General features: G+C 42.0%; 1 long non-coding RNA gene across 1 annotated transcript in view; it reads right to left on the reverse strand.

The window, feature by feature from the left end:
- Window positions 1-18,792, reverse strand: part of LOC146833268 (uncharacterized) — a 207,585-nt gene that overhangs the window by 52,640 nt on the left and 136,153 nt on the right. The gene's annotated exons all lie outside the window — the stretch shown is intronic.

Here is an 18,792-nt window from a genome sequence, read left to right on the forward strand (position 1 = left end):
ACTTGCTGCAGAAGCAAGGATAGATTATAACACCATGCTAACTTTCGAAAGCTCCTCTAATCTTATTGTTTACAGCTACCCAGGGCAGAGAACACGGGCGTGCAAAAGAAACAGCGCCCAAAACTACGACACTAGAGCTGCTGGCGTTGGCCACCAGATGACGTTCACTGCAGCCCTTGCGAGCAAACTCCAGGTTGGAAGAGTAAGAGTAGGCTGCCTGGGCCTGGAATATTTCCAGTTTCTCTAAGTATTTGTCAAAAAGGCAAATATATATAACCTTAGAATAGTTGAGAGTGGACATTTTTATTCTACTCTGAGCAGTGACACTGTATAAATAGAATGCGTGACAAAATAAAGCCATTCTTAGCAAGCCAGAAGTGGGAATTTATTTAGGTCCAATAATTGTGGTATGAATACGCAACTTTAAAAAGTAATTCAGTAGTGCCATCTAGTGGCATAAGAAATGATGACAACAAGCGATGTAGATAAGATACTATATACAACATGGTTTTAATATACACCCACAAAGACTAGAACTGGTAATGGCTTAAGGCCTGGCTTTAATATGCTGCACCCAGGCCGGGACTGGGAACCCAAAGCAGCAATGGAAATTTTGTGGAACAAGTCCCGGCGGTGGGAGGGGGGCTGCATTCACTAGTCACAACTCCTGGGCATATCTCTACCCCTGCAATCACCTGGTCAAGCCTATCCCACCGCATTTGCTCTGACACACCTCTCACCCTGCACTCACACGGGCACATTCCTCCCACTGCACTCACAGGGCCACAACTCTGACCAGGTTTTTTAGACGGAGCCTGAGCCAGCACACATGAGCTGCTCTGCGAGGCTTCTTGTAATCACTCTAAACTTTTCTGTGTGGGTCTGACTCCCCCCTCGCATTTGGTTAGCTGTAGCTTGTGTCATTTTGTTTGTGTAGCCTGCAAATGACTAAAGGCGGGTGCATGTCCCACCTTTTTGGCAGATGTTCACTCCCACAGCGTTTTGCTTGCGGGAGCGAGCAGCGGCGCGCATGGTGGCAGCTGCATTCCTCGTTTTTTTCTTCCTTGCAGTGCGCGTGCACCACTCGCAGAAGACAACACGCCACATGAGGCAAGAGGTTGCTTATTTGCCTGCAGACTGGTGTGTGCAGTACAGGCCGCTCTTGTCCCGGTGTGTGCAGTACATGCTGCCGATGCCAGGTGCGTGGAGTGCACTACAGGCTGCTTCTGCCCCATTGTTTAAAGTACAGACGCCGCTGTCAGGTGGTGTGTGCAGTACAGACACCGCTGCACAGGAGAGTGAAGTTCAGACTGCTGCTATCCAGGTATTTGAAGCTCTGTCTCCATGTCTGGGCGTTCCCCGATTCCCTGGCAGGGCAACGGCCTCCCGTTCTCTGTTTCGTTTCCCGCTAGTAGAGTACATGATAACTAAAGCGAGGCTCCTTCACGTCCACTCCACAGGAAAGAAGGAACTAGAACTAGACAGAAGAACGACCCTGAGCCTAACTCGATATTTACAAACTCATAATGTGAATATAATTCTTAGTTTAACGTTACCTAGTATGTTGTTTATAGTCTGATGATCACATACATCGTCTACAGAGAGTAATCAAACAAAAAGGATTATTTTTGATGGACATGCCATCTTTTAGAATGACCTCTGGTCACAGAAAACAATTCAAGATAGTGACTGAAATCATCATCATCATCATCAAAGACTTTATTCGGTTATAAAACATTAATAACCATAAAAGTACATAAAACATATTAGACACAATTCAGACAATTTAATAACAAGTGAGGTAAATATGAATTTTTAAAAGTACATAGGCTCAATAATAACGTTATCGATTTCCTTAAATGAAAAACATTTCTAAGAAATACAGAGACAGATGCTACCGTGAATATGTCTTCAAGTTTCCGAATTATCAGAAATGCAGGGCGGCATTGTCTAAATTTCATATACTTTAAAATTGGCTTAATCCACCTTTCCCTTGGTATTGAATAGTATTTACAAAAGAATAAAATATGAATATCCGATTGGGTGGATATATTGTCACAGGGGCATTTACTAATTCCAGCTGACCAATCATTATTGACAGGGAATCTCACTGACCTAAAAAGAAATCCAAGTCTAAAACGTATCAGCAGAAACCTTTCATGTTCCGTCAACCGCAGGGTAAAGTAAGGTTGAATAGTCTGCGTGGTTAAAATCAGTTGTTGGGACATCACTGTTTTTTTAGTCAACTCAGTATGATCTCTTAAATTCACAAAATGCATAATACATAACCTTTTCAATTCCTTTCTCGAAATCTTCACCATAGACTCGGGATCATCATAAAATTCGGGATGATTAATATAGCCACAGAAACTTTTGATATAACTCAGCCATTTCATTCGATGAGCACCCTCCAATTTTAAAGCGTCCCTCAGAATTAGACGATTCAAGTGGCACTCGTTTGCAATCCATACCCTGTGCCACAAAAGAACCGGCTGGATTCTAATAATGTCCTCAATGTATAACATGCCAAGTTCAGCATGGATGTTATAGGTGGATGTGCTCTCTGGTGTAGTTAGGAGAAATCTCAAAAGCTATTCTCTGTCAGCTGTAAACTAGTTACATTTGAGATGCCCCAAATTCCCGCGCCATAAGTTGCTACTGCCACACAACTAGATTTGTAAATGCGCAATAGCTCATCGACTGGTTTCTTACCCATCTTTTTACTAAAAAGTTTGAGGGCCATTATGGACTTGGTGAACAACATATTTCTCACCTTGATTGCAAAATTCCACTGGCCTGTACAGTCAAACAGGATTCCTAAATAAGGGAAGGTAAAGATGTAATCTAATGGCTTAGAATCTATGAACATGACTTTTTTTCTCTGTTTTGTTTTGGTGCCACAATTCATAGCAAAGGTTTTAGTGCAATTCATCTTCAGGTCCAAACCGGTCATGAAGGTAGAAAAGGAAGTGATCATGGTTTGCATTGCAACGGGGGTCCTTGCCATCAAGACGGCATCATCTGCGTAAATTTGTGCCGGAATATGACGTTTTGATGCCGTTGGCATATCTACACAGTCCCTCAGCAGAATATCTTCTAACTCATTAATGTAAATTAAAAATAGAAACGGGGCAAGGACGCAACCTTGTCTTACTCTCCTCGCAATGTTAAACATTCTAGTGCACTCTCCATCTAAACCATATCTGATTGTTGCCCTAGCCCCATTATACAGCTTCCTTAAGAAACAAATAATATTATCATCTACTCCCAATCGTGTTCAAATTAACCATAATTTACTGTGATTAACACAGTCAAAGGCGGAAGTTAAGTCCACAAAGGTTAAAAATAATCTCCCACCCTTAGCCTTGGTATACTTTTCCAATAAAATAAATAGATTGAGACCTTGATCTACTGTCCCTACCCCACCTCTAAAACCATATTGCAGGTCACTAATGATCTTATGCACATCTGCCCATGACGGCAGCCTATCTAGGATGACCCTACCCACAATGTTAACAATTGAATCGAGTAGGGATATAGGGCGATAGCACTTACAGCTTGCCCTGTCGCCCCTTTTAAAAATAGGCACTATAATTGATTCGTACCAAGTATTAGGGAGGCCAAGCATACAAGCAGCATTCAGGAATCTAGTTAGTAGAGGAGCCCATAATATTAAGTTATTTTTGAAAACATCTACTGGTACATCGTCTGGGCCCGGCGCCTTGCCCCCCTGGCTCGAACTGATGGCCTTCAACACCTCACTCAATGTAAAAGAGAGGTTCAAGCTCTTAAAATTTGTAGATGCTTTGGGCATATCCTGCTTAGTCAGTTCCCACGGAGGGTCAGCGGGACTATAAAGGGACTCAAAATAGTTCACCCATTCATCCTCGGCAATGGCAATCTCAACCCGCGCCTTAGTGTCGTCCTTAAAATATGGTGCGTTAACTGCCCTCCAAAAAGCTGTCATATCGCTCCGCTCAGAAGCTCCTAATAAATCCTCCCATGCTTCCTTCTTTATTTTAGCCCTCCTATTCATAATTGCCAATTTATAAGATTTCCGAAGCTCCCTGATCTGTTTCTTGTCTTTAACATGCCCATTCAATGCCAGTTTAAGTTTAGAGTGTGCCTTAGTACACTCTTGGTCAAACCATCCCTTCTTTTTACTATTATTGTGTTTTTTCGAACTGACCCACAAACTTTCCTTAATACATGTTATAATAATACTAAAGTTATTAAATACTTCGGGGTCCTTGGACGCCATGTCCAGGCAAGTATTAAAACATGTATTAAATGCCTTAATTAGATTACAAAGAAAGTCGGCAGGTACAATTTTAGACCACTTTAGGGCATATCCATTCTGTCTGGAGATAGTAATATCTCTTGATTGCAACCTGGGAATGCTATCGGAGATGGCACGAGGGTCAATAATTTCCACCCTAATGGGGAAATGATCACTGAGGGATATTTCTAGTACATTATATTTTCCGACACTTCCCCTAAAACACGAGGAAATCAAGACATAGTCAATTACAGAAGAGAGTCCCCTACCACAAAAGGTAGCAGAGAACGGAACCTCTGGTTGACATAATGTATTTGCAAACCCTAAATCGTACACAAAGAGGATTTCATTCAAGGCGTCGCCCTTTCCATTGTGTTCAAAGTGTGTGGATGTGGACTCCCTATCCAAGGTCAGGCCACAATTTCATTTACCAGCTCTATTACAAATTGCACAGTTAAAATCACCCCCCCATATGGCAACAAACTCCTTTCCTTCGTTACAAAGTATGGAGTTAATTTCGAAACTTAGCTTTTTAAATACTAGGGCTAAGTCAGCCGAGGGAACATTATTGTACAGGTTAATAACCAAGATGCAAAGGTTTTTGTTCATGTGTAGACCGACGATATGGTAAAAGGTGGTATTATAAAAAACCTCGATACTTTTACATATAAAACAATTAGAAACATATGTGCAGAGCCCACCCTTGGCTCTGCCATGTAATGAGCCTATTGCCGGGGTAAAAACTGTTCTAAAACCATTCAAGTGAAACACATCTTTCGCCCACGTTTCTTGTAGGGGTATGACATCGTGACCTTCAATTAATTTGAGCCAAAGCGGATTATCCAACTTGGCCCTAAGTCCGGCAATATTCCAAAAAGTGATAGTCCAATTTCCCTTAGTCCTATCACGTGTGGCATATCTTGAGTTGATGATCTTAGCTATGTTATTATCTATTTTTCCCTTTCTATCATGTTGGGCCCCCATTTGTACAACATCCGACCTTTCAGTAAGTATAAGTTCATTACCGGCCGGGGTCTGTACTGCTCCATCTTTAAAAAAACCCTTTCCCCGACTGGCCTTTACTGAAGCGGGGTTGGTATTTACTACACAAATATCAGATACTTGTTCCCGCGCTGGTCAGTCCACCCCCCCCAGGCCTGATAAAGAGTCAAATCTGTTATGGGTTGGAATATTAAACAGATTCCCTATCTGTCGGTGATAATGGGGGTTATACGGCATGAGGCCACCATACATCGTGGGCGCCCTATAAACATTATATTGGTTTCCAGTATATGGGTGCCTTTCTTCATATCGTTTTTTGTGTGGTCTCTGACTTATAGCAGCAACGAAAGGGGTCGGTGGATAGAAATAACTTAAGTCCAAAGAAAAAATTCCACTAGAGTTTTCATAATTTGGAAAACCACTAATAAATTGCACAACTCTTGGGTCTTTAAAATTTACAATAATACAGTCACCACTAATTTCTTTAACTGTAGGTCCCAGCCAGTTCGCTCTACGGACGTTAATGATTTCCCCACACAGGTCAGGTCTAAGAGGTCTATTTTTTCCTAGCCAATACATGACCTTATTCTTTAGTTCATGCGGGGTTTCATCCCTGTTGTTTTTCCACTCCGGAACCCCTGTGAGTACAATTACATAAGGATAGCAATCCGGGGGAAGATCAACTCTCTTTCTTTGTCCTTTACTTTTGGTATCCACTGTTTTATCTAATTCGAATGCCTTATTATCTGGGGCCTTGGTTGTACATGTTTTAAGGCTGTCTGTTTTAGTTTCTTTACTGGTCTTTCCATTCAGCTTGGCATTCTTAGCTTCCATCTTTCCACCTTCTTGGTATGGCGGTTTATTATTCCCTTGTCCCAGTTTGGCACTCGTTGATGACTTTTGTGTATTTTTGGGTGATGCAAATGAGTTATTTATTGTAGGTTTTGTATCCCCCAATTTTTTCAACAGGGCTGAGTTATCTCGCGTAATTTTCTCCAAGGTTTCTAGCTGTATACCTATCCTTCTTGTACGTTCCAGCAATGGGAAAATTAAGGACCTAACTAAATGCTCAATGTTATCCAATGAGCATACGGTGTTTCTACCATTTGTAGGTGGGCTTTTTGTTAAATCAACAATGGGACTTATAATCTGTATTTTCTGCCTGTGTTGAGTTTTTATTCCTATACGTGACCCCGTTATCTTGACGCATAGGTAGGGCACTTTTACTCTTCTTATTACGCGCACCTTTATGCTGCTTTCCACCACGTTTACGTTTTAAGTTAGGGACATTGCCCTCTGTTAAGCCTGAGTGAATACGATCTAATAGTGGCTCACTACTAGTTGGCAGGAGGCTTTGCCGCCGGCCCGATTCCACAATTGGGTAGGCCATAAAGGAATCTAAACTTGCGTCAATGCCACTTATGTCAAGTACAGTTCAAAGTTCATGTTGTTGACATGATATTTGGGCATTCTGGGTTAATATTGATTCAGGGGATGGTACAGTGGCAATTTTCCCCAGTGAAGATTTCCTCATAAACACAGGATCAAGAGATAATCGCCGTTCAGTTAATGCTATCTCTTTCTCCAAAGCAGTGACTGCCTTACTAAAAAAAGCATCTATAGTGCCAGCTAATCCAGCTCCAGCACCCGTAATGTGCGGTGTGGTGTTCAATGCCATATTTAAGGTGCCTGTCTCATGTACCAAAAATCCAGTAAGTAAATATACAATCACAAACAAAGAATTAAAATATACAAATGGCAAAATCACATGTATGAACAAAGCCTAAGAGTCTTACTGCAAATAAAAACACGAACAGGGGGAGGCCCAGTCCAGTCTCCTCCGGTCTCTGATGGGCTCAGACGGGCCCGCCCTTGGCCCGGGCTTGGCCCGGCGCGCCCTGCGCGCGGTCCCGCGACGCGGGGATCGCGAGGTGTATTTAAGGTCCAGTGCGGGAGGGAGGGGCCGCTGGTGGTCACTCTGCTCCTAAGCCTCCTGGAGCCTGTAGTCTTCCGGCAATTACACAGACACCCCCTTGAAAGACTTCTCTTGCGCTGCGCGTCCAGCGAAGCCGGAGGCGCGAGGTTTGTTTAAGGTCCGGTGCAGGAGGGAGGGGATGCTGGTGGTCACTCTGCCCCTAAGCCTCCTGGAGCCTGTAGTCTTCCGGCAATTATACAGACACCCCCTTGAAAGACGTCTCTTGCGCTGCGCGTCCCGCGAAGCGGGAGGCGCGAGGTTTATTTAAGGTCCGGTGCGGGAGGGAGGGGCCGCTGGTGGTCACTCTCCCCCTAAGCCTCCTGGAGCCTGTAGTCTTCCGGCAATTACACAGACACCCCCTTGAAAGACTTCTCTTGCGCTGCGCGTCCCGCGAAGCGGGAGGTGCGAGGTTTATTTGAGTGTGTGTTTATGTGAGTGTGTGTGTATATATATTCACTGAGAAAAAAAAGCATTTGCAATGCAATAGTTCTCGCATTTACGCGAGTTTAAGCTATTGGCTTGGTATGTTTTTAAAACAAAAATAAAAATAAAAGGCATTGTCATTTACAATGTTAATAGCTCAAATTCGTGTAAAAGCAAGACTTATTGCATTGCAAATGCTTTTTTTACTACCACTAAATATATGGAATGCAAACACAAGTGTTTGTAGTGACTTAACAAAGGCGCAGCATTCATATATTTGTGAAAGTAAACACATTACAACAACTCATGACACAAAAAACTGATTTTCAGCCATATTTCTGTTTTTTGTTCTTTTTATATTTTCTTTTCCAAACAAAGTGCTACGCTTATGCAAACCAACAAACATTAAAACAGTGCAGATGCCTTGCATACCGCTAAACACACTGGCAGTCGAATCACAATGTTCACAATATTCTGACCACTTACCGGTAATCCTCATTACTCCTAGTATCTCTCGCCCTCGACACAGTTATAACACATGAGGTATATTCCACTGACAGGAAACAAAACATGAAACGCTTTTAGGCTCCACCCACCCTCCTGCCAGGGGCTATACACCATAGCCAGCAGAGAACACTTCCTGACATATCAAGCACAACAAAGGCCTGAACCAGGGAAGGTGGGTTGGAAATATGACTGGGTCGAGGAAGAGTAGGACTAAGAGTAATGAGGATTACCGGTAAATAATCAGACCATTACCTCTACGTCCCTCGTCCTCGACCCAGTCATAACACATGAGGTATACCAAAGCACCAATCCAGTGAAGTCCTTTGCAACACCTCCAGAAAACAAATCAGACAGCACACAAGATGGAAGCGCACCACAGTGAAATGTTTAATAACACATCAGACTCAAGGGGGAGTAACAGGCTTCACAGTAAGCACACCACAACCAAAATTCAAATGGTCATCCAGAGAGTAATTTAACCTGTAATGCTTAACAAAGGTAGAATCAGAAGCCCAATTCACAGAACGACTGACCTCATTCAAAGACACCCCATGAAAGGCAGACCAGGAAGCCAAAACACCCCTCGTGGAATGGGCCTGCACCCCTGAGGGACAAGGAAAACCATAGCCCTGATAAGCCATAGAGATAACAGACTTGATCCAACAACCCAGAGTAAGGTGAGAAGCAGCCTTCCCATGACCAGCCAGGCCAAATGTCACGAACAGACTGTCCATGGAACAAAAAGCCACCCACCGGTACACATACACGGTCAAAGGCTGAAGAGAATGGTAGAAAGAAGGTAAGATCAACTCCTAGGAGGTATGAAACCTAGAATGCCCTATAGGCAGAAAACCAAGATCCAAAGGTAAGATCACAGAGTCTTCCACAAAGCTCAAAAAGGGGGGGGAACAGCGCAAAGCAGAAAGATCACCCAACCAAGGAGCTGAGGCAATATCCACCAGAAAAGCCACCTTAAAAGACAAGAATTTGAGATCAACAGACAACAAGGGTTCAAAAGGAGAGGACTGGAGAGCATGCTGGACCAGAGCAAGGTCCCCCGGAGGCACAGAAGAATGAACAACAGGAGAGGAGAGAGAAAAACTCCGGAACAAACGGGACACCAACATCCCATCGACAGAGGACAAGGAATCCGGATCACGAAAAGCTCGAATAGCAGCCTGCTGGCCCTTCAGGGTAGACAAAGCATAACCCTTATTGAACCCGCCCCAAAAAAAACTGTAGAGTATCAAAGACAGAACAAGAAGTAGAAGATAGACCAAGACCAGAGCACTAGGAGTCAAAAGAAAACCAATGCTCAAAATAAGAAGACAACACAATAAGAGAATCTAGACAAGTGTCTAGAAAAACAAGTGCACTACTCGGTGCCCAGGTGGGGCATACTCATATTTAAACATGATAAAGTGACCAAAGTGTAGCACATAACTTAATCAATGTTTAAACGATTATTCAAAAAGATGCCATACTACAACATTGAAATCATGAACATAGTTGATTTTCCACACATAGAAAACAAATTAATAGCGAAACTTGATCCATGTGTCCGGTTGATTTTTAATCAATGACGAAAAAAGGCTTGACAAAGCGTTGCTTATTCTCAGCAAAAATTCACAATTTCATGAAGCAAATCCCAATGCATTTCGGGCTTACAATTCAGCCCTTCATCAGGGGAATCTCTGAAAACAGACAATGAATGCATCAATTGTAAACAAACATCATAAATTATCATGATAAATGTATATACAGTTCTGCTGTTCAAGGAAAAGGCGAGGGAATAACATTATGGTCATTGCAACAGAAGCGAAATGCCACCACCACAAGAAACCGAAAGGTGCAAGTGCTATATGCCTCAAATATGTGCAAATTGAAAAAAGCCATGAGTGCTCAACAACTAGTTCATACCTAAAAAAACTTGCAACACGTGTAACGCAATTGAAATGCCACCACCAAAAGAAACCTATACGTGAAAACACTGTACTCTGAGAAATGTATACTACTTCCAAAAAAAACACAATTCGTACCTGAAAAAACTACAATGGGTGGAACACGATTAAGCATACCAGAACCAAAGGACTAGGTGTATCTGCACCAATCCTGGAGTTTACGCTGTAAAAAATGAAAGAATCAAACCAAGAGCCTCGAGGCATCATCACATCCATACGAACACAGAATCAGCCATTAAACAAAGCTTACCACTATTTCTCACGATGATGTGAGTGATCACATTAATTATCACAATCGCCAACCCACGGGAAGTTTACGCCTGCAGTTGCAGTGGTGATCAGCGTACTGACTCTGAAAATATCGAAACCCAAATTTAACATACTCGTCACGCAAACATATTTATTCTGAGTCCGACTTCCAAAAAGAATAACGCTTACCTAAACCAACTGTGTTCCACCCAAATTGACCACCAACACGGGCTTCTCAAAAGCCGCCCGCGTCGGCGTGTTTTAAACCGAACTAATCATAGAAACAGGACTAATCATAGAGACGGGACTAGCATATAGACTGTACTAATACAATAGCCCAAAGCCGCCATATTGAAAAATTCAACGAGGCTTAAAACTAATGAAATAGAAAAAACAATAGGACCAAATCGAAATAAACAGCAAATATAGCAGCGAAAGAGGAAAGAAAAGAAGCAACTGCTGCAAAAACCTATAATGCTTTACAACAAGTACAGGTATGGTTAAAACAATGTACAATCAATGTTATGCATGAACAATCAATAAACGATGTACATAATGATGAACTTTAGAGAAAACAAGCCAATTCGAACTTATCATTAAGCCCCTTGGGCAAGAGGCTTTGCATAAACCAAATCCAATAAGCTTCACGCTGTAACAGAAACTTAGTGGTATCTCTGTCAGGACGTACTGTGACTTTCTCTAGAATGCCAAAACGCAATTGAGCAATAGAATGCTTCTTCTCCAACCAATGGACTGCAAGAGGTGAACTAGTAGTTTTGGTCCGAATTCTACTCTTGTGTTCAGTGATTCGAACCCGAATCGACCTTTCAGTTTTGCCAACATAAAACATCTCGCATGGACACTTGATAAAATATATAACATGGTGACTGTTACAATTAGCGTCAAAATTAAGCATGATCTTTTTTCCTGTCCATGGGTGTGTTACATATTTGCCAGTGATGGCATTATGGCAATGTGAGCAGTTCATGCAAGTAGTCATACCTCTAAATGACGTGGTTGGTTTAACTGGAGTCTGATTAAGCATCTCTTTTAGATTGTTAGATCGTTTGTACGCAAATAGCGGTTGCTCAGTGAAAAGATTTCCAAAATCGGCTTCATTTTGAAGTAAATCCCAACGTTGTAGGATACTTTTCTTGACGAAATTGGAATTACTGGAAAAAGTAGATACAAATACTTCTCGGCTAGAGGAAACCGGTTTATCCTGCTTAAGCAAAAGAGATTCACGACTCTTAGTCATAGCTCGACTTGCTGCCTCATTCACCACTTTAGAGGGATAACCCCTAGCGAGGAATTTGTCTTTAAATTCATGCATAGTCTGCACGCTGGACTCAGGGTCAGAGGAAATACGTCTGATTCTTAACAGTTGAGAAAAAGGTAAATGTCTTTTAAGAGACCAAGGATGAAAGCTCTGGTAATGCAAAGCATTATTACGATCCGTTTGCTTCTTGTACACCGCAGTCTCAATATTAGTACCTATCCTGGTTAGAATGACATCCTGATATGAAATACTTTGAGGATCAACGGAATATGTGAATTGAATACGAGGATTAATTGAATTCAGCTGTTGTATACTTGACACTAGTTCATTTTTAGACCCCTGCCATACAATCAGAATATCGTCGATGTATCGACGATACATCAGAAGATTAGATGTCCACAGTGGATTGGAAAGAATATGCTCTGATTCATATTTAAGCATGAAAATGTTGGCATAGCTAGGTGCCCCAGAAAAGCCCATCGATGTGCCATTAGCTTGAAGAAAAAAATCACCTTTCCACTGAAAATAACTGTGGAATAAACAAAAGTGTAAAAGTTCTAGTAAAAACACTTTGTTGGCTCTGACGGAATCCTGCTTAAGTAAAGCCCATTCAACAGCTTCAATACCCTCAATATGAGGAATCGAAGTGTACAATGACACAACATCAATAGTGCAAAAAAAGACTTCTACTGCAAGTGGTAATCTCATGTCTGCAATGATGTTCAATAGATGCGTGGTATCCTGCAAGTAAAATGGACTAGACTGCACAATTGGTTGGAAAAAGGTGTCTAAATATCGTCCTAGTGAATCATGAATTGACCCACAGCCGGAGACAATGGGTCTCAACGGGGGGTCTTTGACATTCTTGTGGATCTTTGGTAGCATGTACAAAGAGGGTCTACGAGGAAATCTCGTGAACAAAAATTCCCTAGTTTTTATTGTTGATCCAACCCATATCCTCAGCATTCTGTAGAATGGAATTCAATAAGGACAAAAAGGAACTAGTGGGGTCTGCAGTGAGTGGAATGTAAGTATCTTGATCATGGAACATTGTCTCAACTTTAGTTTCATAGTGAGTACGATCCATTACAACAAGTGCCCCTCCCTTATCCGCTTTCGTAAAATGTAGAGTAGTGTTACATCTTAAGGAATTCAATGCCATTTTTTCACCTTTCGTCAAATTAGAAGACCCTGATTTTAAACATGGAATATGTTTAAAATCTTGTTTGACCAGATTCTCAAACAAATCGATGGTTTTATGTGAAAAAGGTGGTAGAAAGAAGCTTTTAGGTTTGAATTCCAAATTACCCTCCTCTACAGTAGGATTGGGAGCGGTTTCAAGTGGAAAAAAAGTATCGTAGGCGGAGCTTTCTAGTAAATTTAAAAAGATCAACCTGCGAGTCAAGAGCCTTTCCTGTATATGATGGAACAAAGGAACAGCCTTTATTAAGAACTGCAATTTGTTTGGAGGTTAAAGATTTGGAAGAAATGTTCACCACTAGTGTTTCTTCCTTCTCGTGGATCCTGTTTTTGTCGAATCTGTGCCCTCGGCGGGTTTTACTGAGGGTGTTATTGTCGGTGCAGGGGGTTGGTTTGACGCTGGGCTTATCTCTAAAAAAAGACACTTTTGATGTACTCGGCCCAGCTTCAGCTGGTTCACTATCTTGTGACTGAACATTAGTGGGTGCAGGTGGACGGGATAACTGAGTGTCTGTGACCGATGCAAGACTCTCCTCTGAAGAGGTAGTACCCTGTTTTTGCCAGTTACGTTTCTGGGCGTACACTTCCGCCCAGGTGTAGACCTCATCTAATTTATAATCGATGGTGTCCCTGCGAAATTTTCTAATTTTACGCTCATGAATTTCTTTTGCGTAATTATCTAATTTAAGGTTGATGTCATCAAGTGTTTTAGACCATACCTCCGGTGCCATTTGAGCTGTTAAAGTGGCTTGTAGATTTTTAATTTCAGATTCAAGCTCAGTGATAACCTGAGATAATTCTTCCACTATCAAAAGGATTAAATCCAAGGAGCACTTATTAAGAATGGCGTACCATTTCTCCATGAATTTCTTGTTCATGATAAATAGCATGGGCTTAATGGCTAGACGCAAACCTCTTGGGATCCGACTCGCTTTATGATACTGAACAAGAGTCGTCGCGTGCAGGCGCTGATTGACTTCACGGCGCATTAGATATTCCAATTGCCGAAGTTGCTGTAAAGTTGACCCTGAAGATGTATCAAATGCCCTTACTTCCTTGATCAGCCCATAAATGTCACTAGCTTCAGCTGATGAATATGCTTTCGTGTGAGCTCGATTGTTTATTCCACAGTTATTTTCAGTGGAAAGGTGATTTTTTTATTCAAGCTAATGGCACATCGATGGGCTTTTCTGGGGCACCTAGCTATGCCAACATTTTCATGCTTAAATATGAATCAGAGCATATTCTTTCCAATCCACTGTGGACATCTAATCTTCTGATGTATCGTCGATACATCGACGATATTCTGATTGTATGGCAGGGGTCTAAAAATGAACTAGTGTCAAGTATACAACAGCTGAATTCAATTAATCCTCGTATTCAATTCACATATTCCGTTGATCCTCAAAGTATTTCATATCTGGATGTCATTCTAACCAGGATAGGTACTAATATTGAGACTGCGGTGTACAAGAAGCAAACGGATCGTAATAATGCTTTGCATTACCAGAGCTTTCATCCTTGGTCTCTTAAAAGACATTTACCTTTTTCTCAACTGTTAAGAATCAGACGTATTTCCTCTGACCCTGAGTCCAGCGTGCAGACTATGCATGAATTTAAAGACAAATTCCTCGCTAGGGGTTATCCCTCTAAAGTGGTGAATGAGGCAGCAAGTCGAGCTATGACTAAGAGTCGTGAATCTCTTTTGCTTAAGCAGGATAAACCGGTTTCCTCTAGCTGAGAAGTATTTGTATCTACTTTTTCCAGTAATTCCAATTTCGTCAAGAAAAGTATCCTACAACGTTGGGATTTACTTCAAAATGAAGCCGATTTTGGAAATCTTTTCACTGAGCAACCGATATTTGCTTACAAACGATCTAACAATCAAAAAGAGATGCTTAATCAGACTCCAGTTAAACCAACCACGTCATTTAGAGGTATGACTACTTGCATGAACTGCTCACATTGCCATAATGCCATCACTGGCAAATATGTAACACACCCATGGACAGGAAAAAAGATCATGCTTAATTTTGACGCTAATTGTAACAGTCACCATGTTATATATTTTATCAAGTGTCCATGCGAGATGTTTTATGTTGGCAAAACTGAAAGGTCGATTCGGGTTCGAATCACTGAACACAAGAGTAGAATTCGGACCAAAACTACTAGTTCACCTCTTGCAGTCCATTGGTTGGAGAAGAAGCATTCTATTGCTCAATTGCGTTTTGGCATTCTAGAGAAAGTCACAGTACGTCCTGACAGAGATACCACTAAGTTTCTGTTACAGCGTGAAGCTTATTGGATTTGGTTTATGCAAAGCCTCTTGCCCAAGGGGCTTAATGATAAGTTTGAATTGGCTTGTTTTCTCTAAAGTTCATCATTATGTACATCGTTTATTGATTGTTCATGCATAACATTGATTGTACATTGTTTTAACCATACCTGTACTTGTTGTAAAGCATTATAGGTTTTTGCAGCAGTTGCTTCTTTTCTTTCCTCTTTCGCTGCTATATTTGCTGTTTATTTCGATTTGGTCTTATTGTTTTTTCTATTTCATTAGTTTTAAGCCTCGTTGAATTTTTCAATATGGCGGCTTTGGGCTATTGTATTAGTACAGTCTATATGCTAGTCCCGTCTCTATGATTAGTCCTGTTTCTATGATTAGTTCGGTTTAAAACACGCCGACGCGGGCTGCTTTTGAGAAGCCCGTGTTGGTGGTCAATTTGGGTGGAACACAGTTGGTTTAGGTAAGCGTTATTCTTTTTGGAAGTCGGACTCAGAATAAATATGTTTGCGTGACGAGTATGTTAAATTTGGGTTTCGATATTTTCAGAGTCAGTACGCTGATCACCACTGCAACTGCAGGCGTAAACTTCCCGTGGGTTGGCGATTGTGATAATTAATGGAGACTCATTTTGATCACTCACATCATCGTGAGAAATAGTGGTAAGCTTTGTTTAATGGCTGATTCTGTGTTCGTATGGATGTGATGATGCCTCGAGGCTCTTGGTTTGATTCTTTCATTTTTTACAGCGTAAACTCCAGGATTGGTGCAGATACACCTAGTCCTTTGGTTCTGGTATGCTTAATCGTGTTCCACCCATTGTAGTTTTTTCAGGTACGAATTGTGTTTTTTTTGGAAGTAGTATACATTTCTCAGAGTACAGTGTTTTCACGTATAGGTTTCTTTTGGTGGTGGCATTTCAATTGCGTTACACGTGTTGCAAGTTTTTTTAGGTATGAACTAGTTGTTGAGCACTCATGGCTTTTTTCAATTTGCACATATTTGAGGCATATAGCACTTGCACCTTTCGGTTTCTTGTGGTGGTGGCATTTCGCTTCTGTTGCAATGACCATAATGTTATTCCCTCGCCTTTTCCTTGAACAGCAGAACTGTATATACATTTATCATGATAATTTATGATGTTTGTTTACAATTGATGCATTCATTGTCTGTTTTCAGAGATTCCCCTGATGAAGGGCTGAATTGTAAGCCCGAAATGCATTGGGATTTGCTTCATGAAATTGTGAATTTTTGCTGAGAATAAGCAACGCATTGTCAAGCCTTTTTTCGTCATTGATTAAAAATCAACCGGACACATGGATCAAGTTTCGCTATTAATTTGTTTTCTATGTGTGGAAAATCAACTATGTTCATGATTTCAATGTTGTAGTATGGTATCTTTTTGAATAATCGTTTAAACATTGATTAAGTTATGTGCTACACTTTGGTCACTTTATCATGTTTAAATATGAGTATGCCCCACCTGGGCACCGAGTAGTGCACTTGTTTTTCTAGACACTTGTCTAGATTCTCTTATTGTGTTGTTGTACTTAGGTGGCTGGCAGTGCCACTTCTCAGGTGCACACTAAATCAGTTGAAGTGTTTTTTACTTTTGAGTGGAATTGAGATTAGAGTTGGAGTTAGATGTAATTGAGTGCATACTCAGCTGCTTTCGTTCTATCAAAATAAGAAGACAACATCGACCTCCTACTGGAGGCCTGCATCACACAAATAATGTGGTCAGGTAAAGTTCGGCCCCCTATTGACCGCTGTTCAACCTCTACACCACTAAGGTGAGAGGGACCAGCAGGGGAGATGAGGAAGACCTCAGGGGATCTCAGCAAGATCCGAGGAGGACTCACCATGCTGACTCAGCAACAATGGGAACCAAGCCCTCCTGGGCCAGTGAGGTAATACAGCCACCAGCTGAGCCCCCACCCTCTGAACCTTCAACAAAAACGCAGGAATGAGAGGACCAGGGATGTCATACAGCAACCAAGGGGGCCACAGGACGGACAATGCCTCCATCCCCCACGCATACTGTTCTGGAATCCAGAAACAAAGGAGAGTTATAGCTTAGACATGAAGCGAGGCTTCATAATGTGGTCAGGATCTTTCCATTCCTTCAAAAGCATGTCCATCACGAAAGGATGAATGGGCAACGCCTTCGGAACCTGCCTCCAAAACTGGGGTAACGCCATATTCCCGGACGTGCTGGCAACCTCCTCATCAGGGAAACCCATGTTATCATTGACATGGGACAGAATGTCCGGCAACATACCCGTAGAGATATATTTCCGCTTATGGCCCACAGCACTCAAGGAGGAACCATCGTACGACTTAGAGCAGGAAATATCGGAGTAGAGGTCATGACTCCAACCAGAGCACACACTACCAGCCCTCCTGGAGAACTTCATATCAGATAAAGTCTCCAAAATCAGCTTTTTCAGATGAGATTCATGATCCAATTTACTCTGCATCAAAGGAGGGGCGGAATCCACACTGCCCCCTGACAAAGATGGAGAAGAACCAGGAGAAACATACCTGCGCTTTTGATGATGTTTCCCCATAGTGAAATAAGCGCAAGTGACCAAGGAACCACCAGTAGATCCGTAAGTAAGGAATACTTTTTTTTTTTTTTACTTTTTTATTGAAATTATCATAAAGTTACATAACATTACCAACAAAACAGGCCAATTAATGTTACAGCCAATCAAAAGTTGCGGTACTTGAAATGTCTTCCGTATACATACATCATTAGCAGTGGGACCCTCTGGTACACTTAGATACATACACATAGTACATCATCCACTTTATGCTCGGTGCCATTTTTGACTTGCATGCCTACATATTAACATGGTTACGTATTGCTGGGTCATTTAGTTGCGACCGGGAATGATGGTATCAAAAAGTGTCTACACATGCCCCCCTCCCTCGTTCCATTAGTCGGACACAATAACCAGCCCCTCCCACATACCGACACAGATCAAAGCCCTTCATCTTCGGTCTCACAAGTCTGAAACATTCCCCTCCTCATCTACTCCCCTTCGCGCTTGAGCCCACTGCACAAAGGGTTCCCAAATGTCCCGCGGGCGGGAGGTCAGCGGCATCAACTACCAAAATGTGTTCAATTGCGAATGTCCATTAGTTACATCCGCCAACCAGCCCTTCACCGAGGGCACCCGGCGTCTACCCCAATAAAGCGCCACCTGCCTTTTAGCAAAGAGAAGAAGTAAAGTATGCAATTTGCGTGATTTAGGTGGAGTGTTCTTTACGTAGCCCAGTATCCCCAGTTCGGGGGATGGGGCATCAGAGCGCCCAACAATCTGATTAACCAGCGTAAAAACCTGGGACCAAAATCCTTCAAGGCTGGGGCAGGACCACGCCATATGCAAGAAAGAGGCAGGCGCACCTCCGCATCTCCAACATCCAGCATCCTCCCTGATCCCCATCCTATGTAGATTAATCGGCGTCCTATACAGTCTGTGTAAATATTTAAAATGTATTAGCCGTAGTCTTTAATTTGGAGAGAGCTCCGCTAACTGCCCACAACAAAAGGACCACTGTTCCTCTGATAGCGGAGGGTGGAGCTCCTCATTCCAATGTTGAAGGGATTGTGGTCGGACTACT

Source organism: Triturus cristatus, chromosome 4_2 (assembly GCF_964204655.1).
Source record: "Triturus cristatus chromosome 4_2, aTriCri1.1, whole genome shotgun sequence".
In the NCBI taxonomy this organism is placed as follows: domain Eukaryota; kingdom Metazoa; phylum Chordata; class Amphibia; order Caudata; family Salamandridae; genus Triturus; species Triturus cristatus.